Source organism: Lactuca serriola, chromosome 4, assembly GCF_051521515.1.
Source record: "Lactuca serriola cultivar US96UC23 chromosome 4, Lser_US96UC23_V15, whole genome shotgun sequence".
Taxonomy (NCBI): Eukaryota; Viridiplantae; Streptophyta; class Magnoliopsida; order Asterales; family Asteraceae; genus Lactuca; species Lactuca serriola.
In genome coordinates, this window is record NC_136411.1 from 78,256,999 (window position 1) to 78,274,330 (window position 17,332).

General features: G+C 26.0%; 1 long non-coding RNA gene across 2 annotated transcripts; it reads left to right on the top strand.

Annotated features, from left to right (window-relative positions):
- Positions 1-1,701: 1,701 nt before the first annotated feature.
- LOC145101954 (uncharacterized) lies at positions 1,702-14,723 on the top strand. Of its 2 annotated transcripts, XR_013705943.1 has the most exons (4): positions 1,702-2,055; positions 2,222-2,276; positions 2,995-3,051; positions 14,414-14,723. It is a non-coding gene; the product is annotated as an uncharacterized LOC145101954 (long non-coding RNA). The 2 variants fall into 2 exon arrangements; XR_013705942.1 differs by lacking the exon at positions 1,702-2,055 and having other exon boundaries at positions 2,139-2,276; positions 14,414-14,604.
- The last annotated feature ends 2,609 nt before the right edge of the window (positions 14,724-17,332 follow it).

Genomic DNA, 17,332 nt, shown 5'->3' on the forward strand with positions numbered 1-17,332 from the left:
TTAAATTATATCTATGTGTCATTTTGTGGTTATTTCCATTTTATTAAATTTCATATACCACTTAAAAAAATGTAATAAATGTGATAATAAATGTATATCTAATTTATTAATGCAACTTTCCTTATAATTTTTAAAGTTCTAAATTAAGTCTAATTATTTTAGTTGTTTATTTATTTAAACTAGTAGTTTAAATTTAAAAGATAAATAAGCACTTCAATTTTAATAATTTAATATTTTTTTTTCTTATAAATTTGAATTTTCTAAATTGTTAGATCTTTATGTTTGTTTATTTTTTTAAATAAACCCATGTAATACATGAGTCTCACAATTAGTAACATATTATTTGATAGTGTTATTTTTATTTATTTATTTATTTATTTTTTTTGTGATTAGTCCAATTAAGAAAGTTTGATGCTATTATGGACTGAGGCTAGCTTTGAGGAAAAGAAGGGGTGAAGAAGGAATTTGTAAAGTTATTAGTTCCCTATTATGTTTAGATGGCGATACATTTCAATAGGTGGTAGTGATGTCAAAGATTGAGAAGACTTTTTCCAAGCTTTAATTCTCATTTCTATTTTGAATTTGGCCGTATCTCATAAACACATGACAAACATGAAATACAAATACAAATTTCCCATTCGATCTCTATATTTCTTTTAGCATTGTTGTGTGAGAAGTTAAAGATTGCTTAATAAGTAGTTTTTGTAATTTCTTACATGCTTTTAAAATTTGAAACCATATTGGTTTTTATTAGATATTAAAAGAGAAACAAATGTATCATCTAAGTCATCACCTTCAAAATAAAAAGTTTGTATTAAAGTGTATTTATTTCCCATAAACTGTCCGTTGGGCACCTTTAAATTATTTTCCATTCTACATTTTCATTAAACAATTATGATGTGTTTGGCAAAATTAGCTGGTAACGGGTAACTTGTAGTGGGTAGCGGGTAGCTTGTAGCTTGTAGCGTTTTGTTAAACGCTATATGAAGTAGCATTTGGATTTGAAGTGTTTTGTTTAAAGTAAACGTTAGAAGCTTGTAGTGCCGAACGATGCTTTCTATTCAAAACGGAACGTTTTGTCAAACGTTAGAAGCTCTCAAACGCTCCCAAACACTCTGTGCCGAACACGCCCTTACTCATCTAATCGATCATTATTCGTTGAAAATAAACTATTTTCCCAAATCTGATGCATGGAAACTAACCGGTGCATGAAAACTATTCGTCAGTCCAAACATTACAACAAAAGGGTAAAAGTATAATTATGAATTTTGAAAAATATCATCGATATAAAAAGGGATATTTTGTATAGTCGATATATGAATTTCACTTTTTAACATATTTTTTTTATATTATTTGAAAAGGAAACATTTAATGAAATGGTTTCGATGTAACGGATAATTCAATTATAATGTTTTCGACGAGTTACTAAAAGCAAATTAATCTGGACAAAAAATATACTATATATTTACTGAAAAGAAACAAAAGGCCGTCCATCGAAACTAACCACCATTTAGAAATTATTTACTAAAATTAACCTAACCGTTGCTCCGAAATTATTACCGAAAGAAAACTATCCATAAATAAAACTAATAATAGTCCGCTGCATTGTGTGTATTTTATTATTATTTTTTTCTTGTTTGTCAGTATTTGGGTTTTAGCCGGTTCTGGATGTTAATGCTCCGTTCCGGAATCCACACCGCCACACGCGTAGCGTATACCATCACCGCCCTTTTATTCTTCTTTCGATCTCTGGAAACTGAACAGTTTCTTCTCATAAAAACGATGAAGTTTAACCCTAATAGTTTCTCTTCTTCATTCTATTAATTTTAGGGTTCCTTTCTTCCTTCTTCTCCCATTTGTTTCAATCCATAGTTCAGGACTTCAAGCAATTCTCAATCCAAATAAGATGATACATTCCTCGATTTCTCTCCCTTACATCCACCTCGATTACCGGAAAAAATAGAGGCAAAATTGGAATCCTACCGAGCGTTTAAGAACACCGAAGTCTAACTGGCTCTCACACATTATCTCCACCGTTTTCAACTTGCTCTACGGGTGCTCATCCATCAATGAAAACTCTTATCTGTTTCATTCATCACACCGTCTTGTCAATGATTTTGAATAAACACATTATCCACTGTTCAGTTTTCGATACGCTTTAGATAATCAATTGATTATGTGCTGAATTCAGTTCATTCACTTGATTTCTTATTTTGTGCAGGCAACATGTATTGCAGTTGTCAATCCCTTTACAGATCACACCAGTTTCCTCACCGGTAATCTCACTCTCAAAGAAGAAATCCGTATTTTGAATTACGATCGCCTTAGTGTTTTGTTAGTTGTAGTTTTTGTTTTTAGCAACGAGGAATCATGTGGCCTGACCATGTTAACTGTTAATAAAGAAGAGTTAGTTCCAATGAATTGTCTGTATTCTGCTATAGCTGTTGGAAAACTGAATAAAAGCAACTGATTGCTAACCCTAATTCGTGTCTTCCAACACTTCATGATCTGTTACTTGTAAAAGAATTGCAGTTGCTAAAGGATCATGTTTGTGTAATGACTGGGTGTATTCTTTGTCATAACTGATATGAACATGATATTAGTACTATTAGGTTCATGTTTTTGTATTGGTGAATTTTGGATCAAAATTCACTATGCAATCAAGGTTTAAATACTTGAAAAATAAAACTTATATATTTATTATGCCTCTAAATGATTCATGATAAAACAATATGTAATGGTATGTTTTCCCTAAACCATTTACTTCCTCTTTTTAAAGAAGTGTTATGAACAGAGATTTAGAGTTAGGAAATAAAGTAGGATGCTAGTAAACAAGTTTCCTAATCAAAACAATGAAAGCAAAATGCTAATAATTGGATCAATTAACAGTGATAAAATTGGATACTAATGTTATATGTAACTCTGTATATGTTTATATTGATTGTAATCTCCAACTACAATACTATTTATGTTGATGTTGACATGTTGTTTTAGGTTCAAGGGCTTCTATATCTGTCATATGGAGATTAATTGTCAATGCATAGTAACAAGGTAAGTTTTTAGTTATGTTCATTATATGTTTAAGTAGGATTTGGGTGATTTTTATCCAACAATGTGTGGGGTTATATATAGAGGAGGGGGTGGGTTACATGAGTATATTTCTAAGTTTATCGATTGTATTTTTGTTTTTTTTTTAAAATAAAAAACTGCCCAAATGTATAGTTGGACTTTTTTTTTTCCCCCAAAACTATCCTAATATAGCTTTGCACTTTCATTTTTTTAAAGTGATCCTGATATAGCATTGCATTTTCTTATTTTTAAATATTCCCATATATAGCATTACACATTCATTTTCTTTGAAAAACTACCCAATATAGCATTGAACTTTCAATCATTTTAAAACAACCCAAATATAGCGATGAATTTACATTTTGTTTTCCAAAACTTTTTGAAAAATAGCATTGCACTTTCATTTTTTCTAAAACTATTCAGATATATCATTGCATTTTCATTTTTTTATGCAAATCTTTTGAAAGATAGCATTGACTTTTCATTTGTTTTTGAATTTTTACCTAAATATAGCATTGCACTTTCATTGTTTTAAAAACTACCCTGATATATCATTGCATTTTCATTTATTTTATGAAAGTCTACACATTTATAGCATTACACTTTCATATTTTTTGAAAATCTTCATAAACACAACATTATACTTTCAATTTTTATATTTGAAAAACTACTTGATTAGAGTAAAATACATTCATTTTTTTTCGTAAATAACTACTCAATATAGCAATGAATTTTTTTATTTATTTAAATCTTCGTAGATATATCATGGCATTTTTTCATTTTGAAAATCTACCCAAATAAAGCATTGTGTTTCCATTTTTTTAAAAACTACCTTGATATAGAATTGCATTATCATTTTTTTTTAGAATTTACCCAAATATAGCATTTCACTTTCCTTTTTTAAAACCTCTCAAATATACCGTTGCCTTTTCATTTTATTTAAAAACTACTCAATAATAGTATTAAACTTTCATTTTTTTTTGAAAACTACCAGGCTATATCATTGCATATATTTTTTTTAGAAAATCTATCCAGATATAGCATTACACTTTTTTTCTTTTTTTAAAATCCACCCAATCAGAGTTATATTTTCATTTTTTTGAATAACTACCCAAATACAATGAATTTTGCATTTTATTAGAACTACCCAATATTACCCAGTTATGGCATAAATTCTTTTTTAACCTACCGAGGTTTATCATTGCATTTTCATTTTTTAAAATCTATCCAATCATAGCATTACACTTACTTTTTATTTTGAAAAACTACTCATATATGCATTTCATATTGCTTTGCACTTTTTTTTATAACTACCGGATATAACATTTTATTTTTATTTTTTTTAATAAACCTTCCTAAATATAGCATTGCATTTTTGAAAATCTAACCAAATATAGTAAAATATATTTTTTAAAAAACTACCAAAATATACCTTTGAACTTTCATTTTTTTTTTTAAAATTACCTAGGTGTAACTTTGCATTTTTATTTTAAAACTTTCTATTTGAATAGGTTTCAGTTTTTTTTAAACTACTCGGCTATAGGATTGTTTTTAGTTTTTTTTAAAAACTAACCACATATAGCATTGCATATCCATTTTTTGTTTTAAAATTTTCCCAAATACATAAATGCACATTGGTATCTTCATAAAATTAGGTAGATATTTTATTTTTTTTAATAAAATTTCCAAAATAAGGCGTTGCTGTTTGTTTTTTGAAAAACTACCCAAAAAGAACTTTGCGTATATACATTTATAAAACTTGTCAGATATTACATTCCATTTTCTGTTTTTTTGAAAAACCACACAAATGTAGCATTGCACTTTCATTTTTTTTTCTAAAGTTTCCCAAATATATCCACCTTCAATAATTTTGATAAACTACCCAAATATAGGATTACATTTTCATTCTTTTTTAGAAATACTCAGATAGATCATTTCATTTTCATTTTTAAAACTAGTCAAACTAAGCCTTGGGCATTCATATCTTCAAAAAAAACCCGGATATACTGATAGCATTACATTTTCAGTTTCTTTTTTTAAAAAAAATATATTTATAAAAAAACTGCTCAAGTATAGCATTGCAGATTTTTATTTTATTTTGAAAAACTACCCAAATAGAGCATTGCATTTTTTTACAACACTACCCAAATGTAACTTTAAATTTTCATTTTTTTTAAAACTACCCTGATAGAGCATTATGTATTCATTTTTTTTTATAACAGCCCAGATACAACATTTTATTTTATTTTATATATTTGAAAAACTATCTGATTATTGCATTCTACCTTCTTTTTTTAAAAACTACCTAAATACATTATTGCATTTTCATTATTTTTTTAAAATTGCCCAGATATAGCAATGCATTTTCATTTTTTTGAAAATCTTCCCAAATATGGCATTGTATTTTTTTAAACTACCTGAATATAGCATGCATTTTCATTTTTACTAAAAACTTCTTTAGATATATCATTCCATTCTCATATTTTTGTGAAAAACCAACTAACTATAGCATTGCACTTTTTTTTTTTTTTTTTTTTTTTTTTAAAAAAAAATTCCCTAGATATAGCTTTGCATTTTCATTTTTATTTAAATCTACAAAAAACTTCCATTCTTCCCAAATATATTATTCAACTTTCATTTTTTCATTAAAAGTACCCAATTTTTACCCAAATATGTAATTGATTGTTTTAACCTACCTAGATATATGATATTTCCTTGCATTTTCATTTTCTTTTAAAAATCTACCCAAATATAGCATTGTAATTCTATTTTTTTTAACTACCTCCTTATGGCATTGCATTTTCATTTTCTTAAAATTTAATGAACTTCCAATTTTTTTTGGGGAAATCTACCAAATTTGGGCATTACACTTTCATTTTGTTTCGTTAAATAACTACTTAGTATTGAGATAAACTTTCATTTTTTTTATAACTACCCAATTTTACCCAGCATTACAGTTTCATATTTTTCGAAAATCCACCAAAATTTAATATTGCATGTTCATTTTTTCAAAAAGCTTCCCAAATATAGCATTGGATTTACATATTTTTTAAACATCTCAAATATCTTCATTTTTTTTTGGAAAAAAGTACCCAAACATAGTATTGAACTTTCATATATTTTTTTAAAAAACTATTAAGACGTATTATTGCATATTCATTTTCTTTGAAAGTGTAGTCAAATGTAGTGATACACTTTCATATTTTTTGAAAATCTACTTTAATATAGCATTAAACTTTATTTTTTTTTCCTTAATCTTTCCATTTAGATTATTAGACTTTTAATTTTTTCGTTAAGTAACAACTCAATATAGCAATGAACTTTTTTTTAAAGTACCCTATTTTTACCAAAATATAGCATTAGACTTTTTTTTTTTTAAACTACCCAGCTATATCATTGCATTTTCATTTATTTTATGGAATTCTACACAAATATATCATTGCAATTTCATTTTTTAAGATACTACCTAAATATAGTTTTAAACCTACTTTTTTTTTTATTGAAAACTACCACGATATATCATTGTTTTTTTTTTCACATTTTTAGAAAATCCACCTAAATTTAACATTAAACTTTCATTTTCATTAAAACAAGCTAGTTTTTACCCAAATATGGCATTAAACATTTTTTAAAAACCTTCACAGATATATCCTTGCATTTTCGTTTTTATTTTTGAAAATCTACTTAAATGTAGCATTGTACTTCCATTTTATTTTCAAAACTACGTCAATATAGCATTGCATTTTCATTTTTTTAAATCAACCCAAATATAGCACTAGATTTTCATTCTTTTCTAAAAACAACCCATCAAGACAATTTTATTTTCATTTTTTTTAAAAACATCCGAAATATACTATTGAACTTTCGTTTATACTAAAACTACCCAAATTTGGCATTGAACCTTTTTTTAACCTACCTAGATAGATCATTATATTTTCATTTCTTTTTTCAAATATCTACCCAAATTCTTCGAATTCTATTATTGCATTTTATTTTTAATATGATTTTTTTTTTGAAAACTACCCAAGTAGAGCATTGCACTTTCATTTTCATTAGAACACCCAATTGTAGCATCGCATTTTCATTTTAATTTTTTTCCCTAAATATAACATTTTACATTTACATTTTTTTAAAAACTACCCGAATGTATGCACTTTTTAAGTATAGCATTGTACTTTCATATTTTTCTAAGGTTATCTAGATACAGCATTGTTTTTCATTTTTTTAAAATCTTCCCAAATATAGCATTTTCTTTTTCTTTGGAAATCTTCATACATATAACATAGCATTTTTATTTATTTTGAAAAACTACCCAAATATTGCATTGCCATTACTTTATTATAACCTCCCAGAAATTGCAGTTTACTTTGTTTTTTTTTTTTTTTTTTTCTAAAGCTATCTATATATAACATTGTTTTTCATTTTTTTAAAATCTTTCCAAAGAAAGCATTGCACTTAAATTTTTTATTAAACCTTCCTAAATATAGCATTGCATTTCAATTTTTTGAAAAGATTCTTAAATATGGCATTGCACTTAAAATGTTTAAAACCTAGCTAGAGAGCATCAGATATAGCATATGAAATTTTCAAATTTCTTTTCATATCCATTTTTTGTTTTAAATTTTTCCTAAATGCAGTAATGCACATTTAATTTTTTCATAAAATTACATAGATATAGCATTGGATTTTGATTTTTTAATAAAATTTCCAAAATATGGCGTTGTGGTTTGTTTTTTGAAAAACTACCCAAAAAAAGCTTTGCGTATATTTATAAAACTTGTCAGATATAACATTCCATTTTCAGTTTTCATGAAAAACCACACAAATGTAGCATTGCACTTTCATTTTTTTTTTCAAAAAAACTACCCAGATTTAGCGTTGCATTTTCAACTTGTTAAAAACTACTCAAATATTGCATTGCACTTTTTTTGAATAAAAGACTACCTAATTATAGCAGTGCATATTTTTTAAAACTAACCAAAGCATTGACTCTGTTTTTTTATTTTATTTTATTTTATTTTCAATTACCCAACTATAGCATTGAACTTTCCTTTTTAAAAACCTCTCAAATAAACCATTGCATTTTAATTTTTTTAAAACCTACCCAATAATAGTATTAAACTTAAAGTTTTGAAAACTACCAAGATATATCATTGCATATATTTTTTTAGAAAATCTATCCAGATATAGCATTACACTTTGTTTCTTTTTTGAAAATCGACCCAATCAGAGTTATATTTTCATTTTTTTGAAAAACTACCCAACTACAATGAATTTTGCATTTTATTAGAACTACCCAATTTTTACCCAATTATGGCATAATTTTTTTTTAAACCTACCGAGGTGTATCATTACATTTTCTTTTTTAAATCTATCCAAATATAGTATTTTACTTCCATTTTTATTAAAAAGTACATCTTTAAAGCATGCATTTTCATTTTTTTTAAATCAACCCAAATATAGCATTACACTTTCTTTTTATTTTGAAAAACTACTCATATATGCATTTCATATAGCTTTGCACTTTTTTTTATAACTACCAGATATAACATTTTATTTTCATTTTTTATTAAACCTTCCTAAATTTAGCATTGCATTTCAAATTTTTGAAGAGATTCTTTTATATGGCATTTCATGAGTTTATTTTTTTATTTGTTTATTTTTTTTTGGTAATTTGGTAATCTAACCAAAAATATCATATGAAATTTTCATATTTTTTAAAAAGCTACCAAAATATACCTTTGCACTTTCATTTTTTTTAAATTACCCAGGTATAACTTTGCATTTTTATTTTAAAACATTCTACTTGAATAGGTTTCATTTTCTTCAAATTACTCCACTATAGGATTGTTTTTAGTTTTTTTAAAAGCTAACCACATATAGCATTGCATATTCATTTTTTGTTTTAAAATTTTCTCAAATACAGTAATGCACATTGATTTCTTTATAAAATTACGTAGATATAGCATTGCATTTTTTTAATAAAATTCCTAAAATATAGTGTTGTGTTTTTTTTTTTGAAAAACTACCCAAAAATAGCTTTGCGTATATATATTTATAAAACTTGTAAGATATTACTATCCATTTTCAATTTTTTTTGAAAAAAACCACACAATCAGCATTGCACTTTTGTTTTTCTTTTCAAAAAAACTACCCAGATTTAGCATTGTGTTTTGAACTTTCTTAAAACTACTCAAATGTAGCATTGCACTTTCATTTTTTTTTTAAATTTTTTCCCAAATATATGCACCTTCAATTATTTTGAAAAACTACCCAAATATAGGTTTACATTTTCATTTTTCTAGAACTACCCAGGATACATAAATTCATTTTCATTTTTAAAAATACCCAAATTAAGCCCTGGATATTAATATTTTCAAAAACTACCCGGATATACTGATATACCATTACATTTTCAGTTTTTTTTTTTTTTTAAAATATATTTATAAAAAAAACTGCTCAAGTATAGCATTGCAGATTTTTATTTTATTTTAAAAAACTACCCAAATAGAGCATTGCATTTTTTTTACAACACTACCCAAATATAACTTTAAATTTTCATTTTTTTTTAAAACTGCGCTGATCGAGCATTACATATTCATTTTTTTGTAACAGTTACAACATTTCATTTTCATTTTTATTTTGAAAAACTATTCGAATATATTATTGCATTTCCATTTTTTTTAAAAAATTGCCCAGATATAGCAATGCATTTTCATTTTTTTTGAAAATCTTCCCAAATATGGCATTGTATTTTTTAAACTACCTGAATATAGCATTCATTTTCATTTTTACTAAAAACTTCTTTAGATATATCATTCCATTCTCATATTTTTGTGAAAAACCAACCAAATATAGCATTGCACTTTTATTTTTTTTAAATTCCCTAGATATAGCTTTGCATTTTAATTTTTATTTAAATCTACAAAAAACTTCCATTCTTCCCAAATATATTATTCAACTTTCATTTTTTCATTTAAACTACCCAATATTTACCCAAATATGTAATTGATATTTTCATTTTCTTTTGAAAATCTACCCAAATATAGCAATGCACTTTCATTTTTTGTCCAAAGTTACCCAAATATAGCATTGCATGCACACATTTCTTTATATTTTCATTTTTTTCTAAAAAACTTACCAAATAGTGTTGAACTTTCATTGTATTTAAATCTTTCCTAAATATAGCATTGCACTTTCATTTTTTTGAAACTACGCAGATATTCCAATGCATTTTTTTTTTTCAAAAAACTTCCCAAATATTGCATTGCACTTTCATTCTATTTCATTAAATAACTACTTAGTATTGAGATAAACTTTCATTTTTTTATAACTACCCAATTTTTACCTAGCATTACAGTTTCATATTTTTTGTAAATCCACCCAAATTTAAATATTCCATGTTCATTTCTTCAAAAAGCTTCCCAAATATAGCTTTGCATTAACATTTTTTTTAAACATCTCAGATTTCAGTTTTTTGGAAAAAAGTACCCAAACATAGTATTGAACTTTCATATTTTTTTTAAAAACTATTAAGATGTATTATTGCATAATCAGTTTTTTTTTGAAAATGTACTCAAATGTAGCAATACACTTTCATATTTTTTGAAAATCTACTTTAATATAGCATTAAACTTAGTTTTTTTCCTAAATCTTTCCATTTAGATTATTAGACTTTTAATTTTTTCTGTAAGTAACAACTCAATATAGCAATGAACTTTTTTTTAAAGTACCCTATTTTTACCAAAATATAGCATTAGACTTTTTTTTTTTTTTTTTTTTTTAAACCACCCAGCTATATCATTGCATTTTCATTTATTTTATGAAAGTCTACACAAATATATCATTGCATTTACATTTTTTATTAAGAAACTACCTAAATATAGTTTTAAACCTACTTTTTTTTTTTATTGAAAACTACCATGATATATCATTGCATTTTTTTTTCATTTTTTTTTTGAAAATCTTCCCAAATTTAACATTAAACTTTCATTTTCATTAAAACTAGCTAATTTTTACCCAAATATGGCAATGAACTTTTTTTAAAAACCTACACAGATATATCCTTGCATTTTCATTTTTATTTTTGAAAATCTACTTAAATATAACACTCTACTTCCATTTTATTTTTAAAACTACGTCAATATAGCATTGCATTTTCATTTTTTTTTTCAATCAACCCAAATATAGAACTAGATTTTCATTCTTTTCTAAAAACAACCCATCAAAACAATTAAATTTTAATATTTTTTTTAAAAAAAATATCCTTAATAAACTAATGAACTTTCGTTTATACTAAAACTACACAAATTGGGCATTGAACCTTTTTTAAACCTACCCAGATATATCATTGCATTTTCATTTTTTTTTTCAAAAATTTACCCAAATATAGCATTGTACTTCTATTTTTTTAAAACTACCTTGATATATCATTTCATTTTTTTTAAATCAACCCAATTATAGCATTGCACAATCCTTTTAATTTTGAAAATCTTCCCAAATATAGCTCTCAACACTTTCATTTTTTTTAAAAAACTTCTAGAAATAGCATTACATTTTTATTTTATTTTTAAATCTTCCCAAGTATAGCACTGCAAATTCATTTCTTCTAAAACTTTTTGGATTCAACATTTTTTTTAAAACTCTCAAGTTTAGTTTTGCACTTCTGTTTTTTTTGAAAAGCTATTCATTCTTTTAAAACTACCCAAATAAAACATTGCAATTTTATTTTTTTGAAACTCTTCCCAAATATAGCATTGCACTTTTATCTTATTTTTAAACCTTCCAAAATATAACATTGCACATTCATTTTATTAAAACTACCAAATATAGAATTACATTTTAATTTATACATTTTTTTAAACGCTTCCAAAAAATAGCATTATATTTTTTTAAAGCTGCTCAATTATAGCATTGCCATTTCATTTTTTTGAACTACATAGATATATGACATTTTCATTTTCATTTTATTAAAACTACATAAAATTAACATTGCCTTTTCATTTTTTCGAAAAGCTACTCAAATATAACATTGCACTCTTAACTTTTTTTAAACTACCTCGATATAGCATTGCATTTTCTTTTCCTTTTTTTTTTTTTTGAAAATCTTTGTAATTGTAGCATTGCACTTTTGTTTTTTTAATTAACTTCCCAGATATAACATTGCAGTTTCATTGATTTTTGAAAATCTTTTTAAAGATAGCATTTCACTTTCATAACATTGTTTTCTCTTTTCATTTTTTTGAGTATCTTCCCAAATATAGAAATGCATTTCCATTCTTTTTTGAAATCTTTTCAAAATAAACACTGCACTTTTATTTTTTTTTAAACTAACCAAATATAGCATTTAATTTAATTATCACTTTTTTATTTTTTATTTAAATCTTCCCATAATATAAGCATTGCAGGTTCATTTTTTCTAAATCCACCTGGATATAGCATTGCATTTCCATTTGTTTGTACTCTTCCTAAATACATGGCTTTGCATTATCTTTTTCTTTCTAAAACTATTCTTTTATACCATTGTATTTTTATTTTTTGAAAAACTACTCATATAATATTGCATTTCCATTATTTTGAAAATCTTCCCCAAATAATGCGTTGCACTTTTATTTTTTTATGAAAAACTACCTAACTATGACATTGTATGTCCAAGAAATAGCATTGCTTTTTCAAAAAAAATTCAACTTGCATTGCATTATCATTTATATTTTGAAAAACTAAACTAATATAGCATAGCACTTTAATGTAAATTTTTAATTATTTTTTTTAACTTTACCTAGATATTGCATTGCTATTTTATTTTTGTTGAAATCTTACCAAATATATAGCATTGCACTGTCATCTTTTTTTTTTCAAAATCTATATTATTCTATTTTTTGTTATTTTTTATTAACATTTTCAGTTTTTTTAGATACTACCCAAATATAACTTTGCACTTTCATTTTTTTAACCGCCTTAGCTTTGGCTTTTATTGTTTTAAAAATCTTCCTAAATTTAAAAACTAGATAAAGGATTGACATCTTCACTTCTTTATTTTAAAAAAAACTAGCCATATATAGCTTTGCCATTTCATTCTTTTTAAATGTCTCAGAAATAGCATTGCATTTTTAGTTATTTTTAAAAGAAATCTCAATCTTGTATTTTCATTTTTTTGAAAAACTATCCAAATACAACATTGTTTTTCATTTTTATAGAAAATACCCGGATATAACATTGCATTTACAGTTTTTTCATATAAACAACCCTAAAAAAGCTCCAAACTTTCTCTTTTTGAAACTACCAAGTTATAGCATTACATTTTTTTTTTTTTTTGAAAAACTTTGCAACTATAGCATTGCACTTCTATTTTTTTTAAAACCACATTGATGTAGCAGTGCATTTAGTTTTTTGAAAATCTTCCCAAATATATTATTGTAATTTCTTGTTTTTAAACTTCTTAGACATAACATTGTAATTACATTTTTTTTAGAAAAACTACAAAGTATATCATTGCACTATAATTTTTTTTAAAACTACCCAAGTAGAGCATTGCACTTTCATTTTCATTAAAACACCCAATTGTAGCATTGCATTTACATTAAATATAGCATATTACATTTACATTTTTTTAAAAACTACCCAGATATATGCACTTTTTAAGCATAGCATTGTACTTTCATGTTTTTCTAAGATTATCTAGATACAACATTGTTTTTCATTTTTTTTAAATCTTTCCAAATATAGCATTGCACTTTTTTTTTTAAAACTACCCAAATATAGTATTACACTTTAGTTTTTTTTTGAAAATCTTCCAACTATAGCGTTGCATTTTATGTTTTCGAAAATCGTACCAAATATAACATTGCATTTCAGTATTATTGACAAACTACACAAAATTAACACTTGACTCTCTTTTTTTCTAAAACTACCCAGTTTTATCATTGTGTTTCCCTTTTATTGTTTTGAAATCTATTAAAAAAGTTGCTTTGGAATTTCAGTTTTTTTTTTTTTTTCTAAAGTTTATTGTATTTAGCATTGCACATTCAGCTTTTTTTTTTCAACTGACCAGATACAACATTGAATTTTCATTTTGTTTTTTGAAAATCTTCCCAAATGAAAGCATTGTGCTTTTATTTTATTTTTTTGAAATTTTAATTAATTTATTTTTGTAAAACTATCAAAATTTTGTTTCGCACTCTCATCTTTTTAATCTTTCTCGATTAGCAATGCCTTTTCATTTTTTTTTGAAAATCTTTTCTTTTCAAAATATAACATTCCAGTTTCTATCTTCTATATGGATTAGCATTACCAAATATTACGTTCCACTTTCATTATATTGAACTCACTCATGGGTTTGTTTTAGGTTTGATTTTACAAGAAATCGAAGAGAGAGATATAATGACATTGCGTTTGGTGGTGATGTGGATGGTGATTTGAAGAACACTATGAATCTAAAGAAAACATGGCTTCCTTGTATGATTTTGATATGTTTGTTCAAGTAAATTTAATTGAAATTATGTACTGTAATCATTTTTTTTAAACTTTTTTCATTCATTTTTTTTTTGTAAAATATTAAAAACTAGCATCAGGTTAAGGTTCAAAGTTTTTGTTTTGGGCTTCCTAGTGAAGAACACATTTGCATGGCTTTATAAATGTGTGTGAGTTTAGGTAAATGATTAACTACAAGATGATAGTGGATTTTCATGTTTTTTTTTTTTTAAACTAAAATCATTGTTAGACTTTTTATGTTATTGGATAGAGAAAGTTGATATTATAAAACAAAAGGTGGAATTAGAATATGAGACTAGTTGTCCCACATCGATAGTGTATAAGAAATGGGTGGGTGTGTCTTCTCTATATAAAGAGTAAATTACACGAATGGTCCCTATGGTTTGGGGTAATTTATGCGTTTGGTTCTTAATTTATTTTTTTAACTCGGGAGGTCCCTACTATTTGTTTTTGTTACGCGTTTGCTCTCTATTGTTTGTTTTTGTTACATGTTTGGTCCCTGTCTTACCTAAAAACACTATTATTTAAATAGGAAAAACTGTTGGGGTAGGTAAGGTAAGATGAGGGGTGTGAGATTGAGGGTGTTTATTTAAATAAATTAAGGGCAAAATAGTATTTTTAGGTAATACAGGGACCAACTACGTAACAAAAACAAACAGTAGGGACCTTCCGAGTTAAAAAAATAAATTATGGACCAAACGTGCAAATTATCGTAAACCATAAGGACCATTCGTGTAATTTACTCCTATATAAAGGGATGTCAGCAACTTCTACTAGCATGATCTCATTAAGCAAAGTCTCAAACATAGAGGCAATGGTGATGAGTGCTCAACGGGTGTTTCTTAAAGCCATACTCGTTTTGATTAATTTTTTTCCAAAGTTTAAAATTTATAGTTACAAAATCTGGTTTTAAGAGTTAAAAGCGTGTACCCGGAATCGGAACTGGTTAGTTACGGTTCTAAAATATTGAGAATCGATACAACTGGTACCAACATCTTACGAATCGTCGGTTCTGATTCCTTTTCTGCATTGAGAGAGAGAGAGAGAGAGAGAGAGAGAGACCAAATTTAGATTTAGTCATTTTTAGTTTTTCAAAGGACCAAAATGCAACTAAAGATACTGAAAATGACCAACAATCCAAAAGTTTAGTCGTTTGAATGTTTTTTTTCTGAAAAAATACATACCATACGGACTATTTTGTAGTTTTGTCTATTTCGAATGTGATATTTTCTCATCTTTCAGCATAGTTAATATCACAACTACTTGTGCATACGATTTAGTCTTTACCATTAAAGGGCTTCATGTAGTAGATATGACGTCAAAGTTATTTTGGTGATGTGGACTAGCCCCACATTAAGGTGAACCACTATAAAAAAAATTGTTTGGTTTGCTTTTCTTGATCCCTAAACTTCTATATTTTGTATTTAAATACTCCTTGTATTTATGTTTTTCTCTTTTAAATACTTACTGTATTTCTCTTTTCAATTTTTTTCGAGTTTGTAAGTGGTAATCAGTTTGAGTCAGTTTTTATGAATCAAATATTGTAGTTGGTATTTTCACAAATCTGTTTTGTTAGATGTTGAAGAAGTTTTCATTTTACGAATTCTGTCATATAAGCACTTTTAGGCTCACATGTATATTTGTTCTTTTTCATTGAAAGTTGAGAAACGGGCTCATACCTCTTTTTATGTACAGCAAAAACCGCACCACAACTAAAATTAATCGTATAAACCACAACCGCAATGGTGAGGTTTTCAGTTTTTCAAAGGTTATTAGTTTTCAAAAACCGCACCGCACCGTATATATTATGTACAACTTTTTTTTTTTTTTATTAATTATTAATGTATTAAATATTAAAAATAAGACAAGTTTCATGAAATGAAAGATGAATACTAGAAGAAAAAAGTATGATTTTTTGTTATGTTTAACTTTGAAAAATGGTAAAATTATACAATTTTAAGAAATTTATTGTAATTACTATTGATTTGACGTTTTTAAGATATTAATTGTTTGTGATTTAAGTTAATTGTCTTATACATTATGAGTTTTTTTTTTTTTTTTTTTTTTTTGTTATTATTATTATTTTTTTATTTTTTAATTACAAGTAATATGTTTGAAATCTTAAAACCGTTTGAGCTCTAAACTGTGGTTAAAAACCACACAAAATAACCGCACCAAATTCATGCAGTTAATAACCGTAACATAGAAAAAACAAAACCGCACCACAAAAATAGCCGCACCAAGCTGTTTTGAAAATGGATCAACCGCATTTGCGGTTAGTGGTGAGGTTTTGGCTAATAAACGCACCGAACCGCATCGCGCTCACCCCTGGGACTGTATATCATCAGCAATTTGCATTTCCTATCAATCTCATTTATTTTGTTGGTAAATATACAAAACTGGTACTTTTTTACTTCTTGATAAAAATAACCTTTTCATGAAATATAAATCGACAATACAAGCTTTAAAGTCTCATTCGGACAAGTCATGCTTTATTAAGTCAACTTTATCCAAGTCATTGTCAACTCAAGAATTTCACAATAAGTAATCTATGAATCTTGATCCTAATTTTTGCTTCCCAATAGATATTTATACAGTTTTAGAATTATTATGATGTAAAGGACATGATTCCTAAACCAAGTCATAAAATAGGTTCCTTAAACACTAACTACTACATAAAAAGATTAGAGTTGTAATTTACTCTATAAATTGATCAAATTAGTAGAAGTAGAAATGACTGGAGTTGACGATAGTGGTCAGCCCAAAAACCACC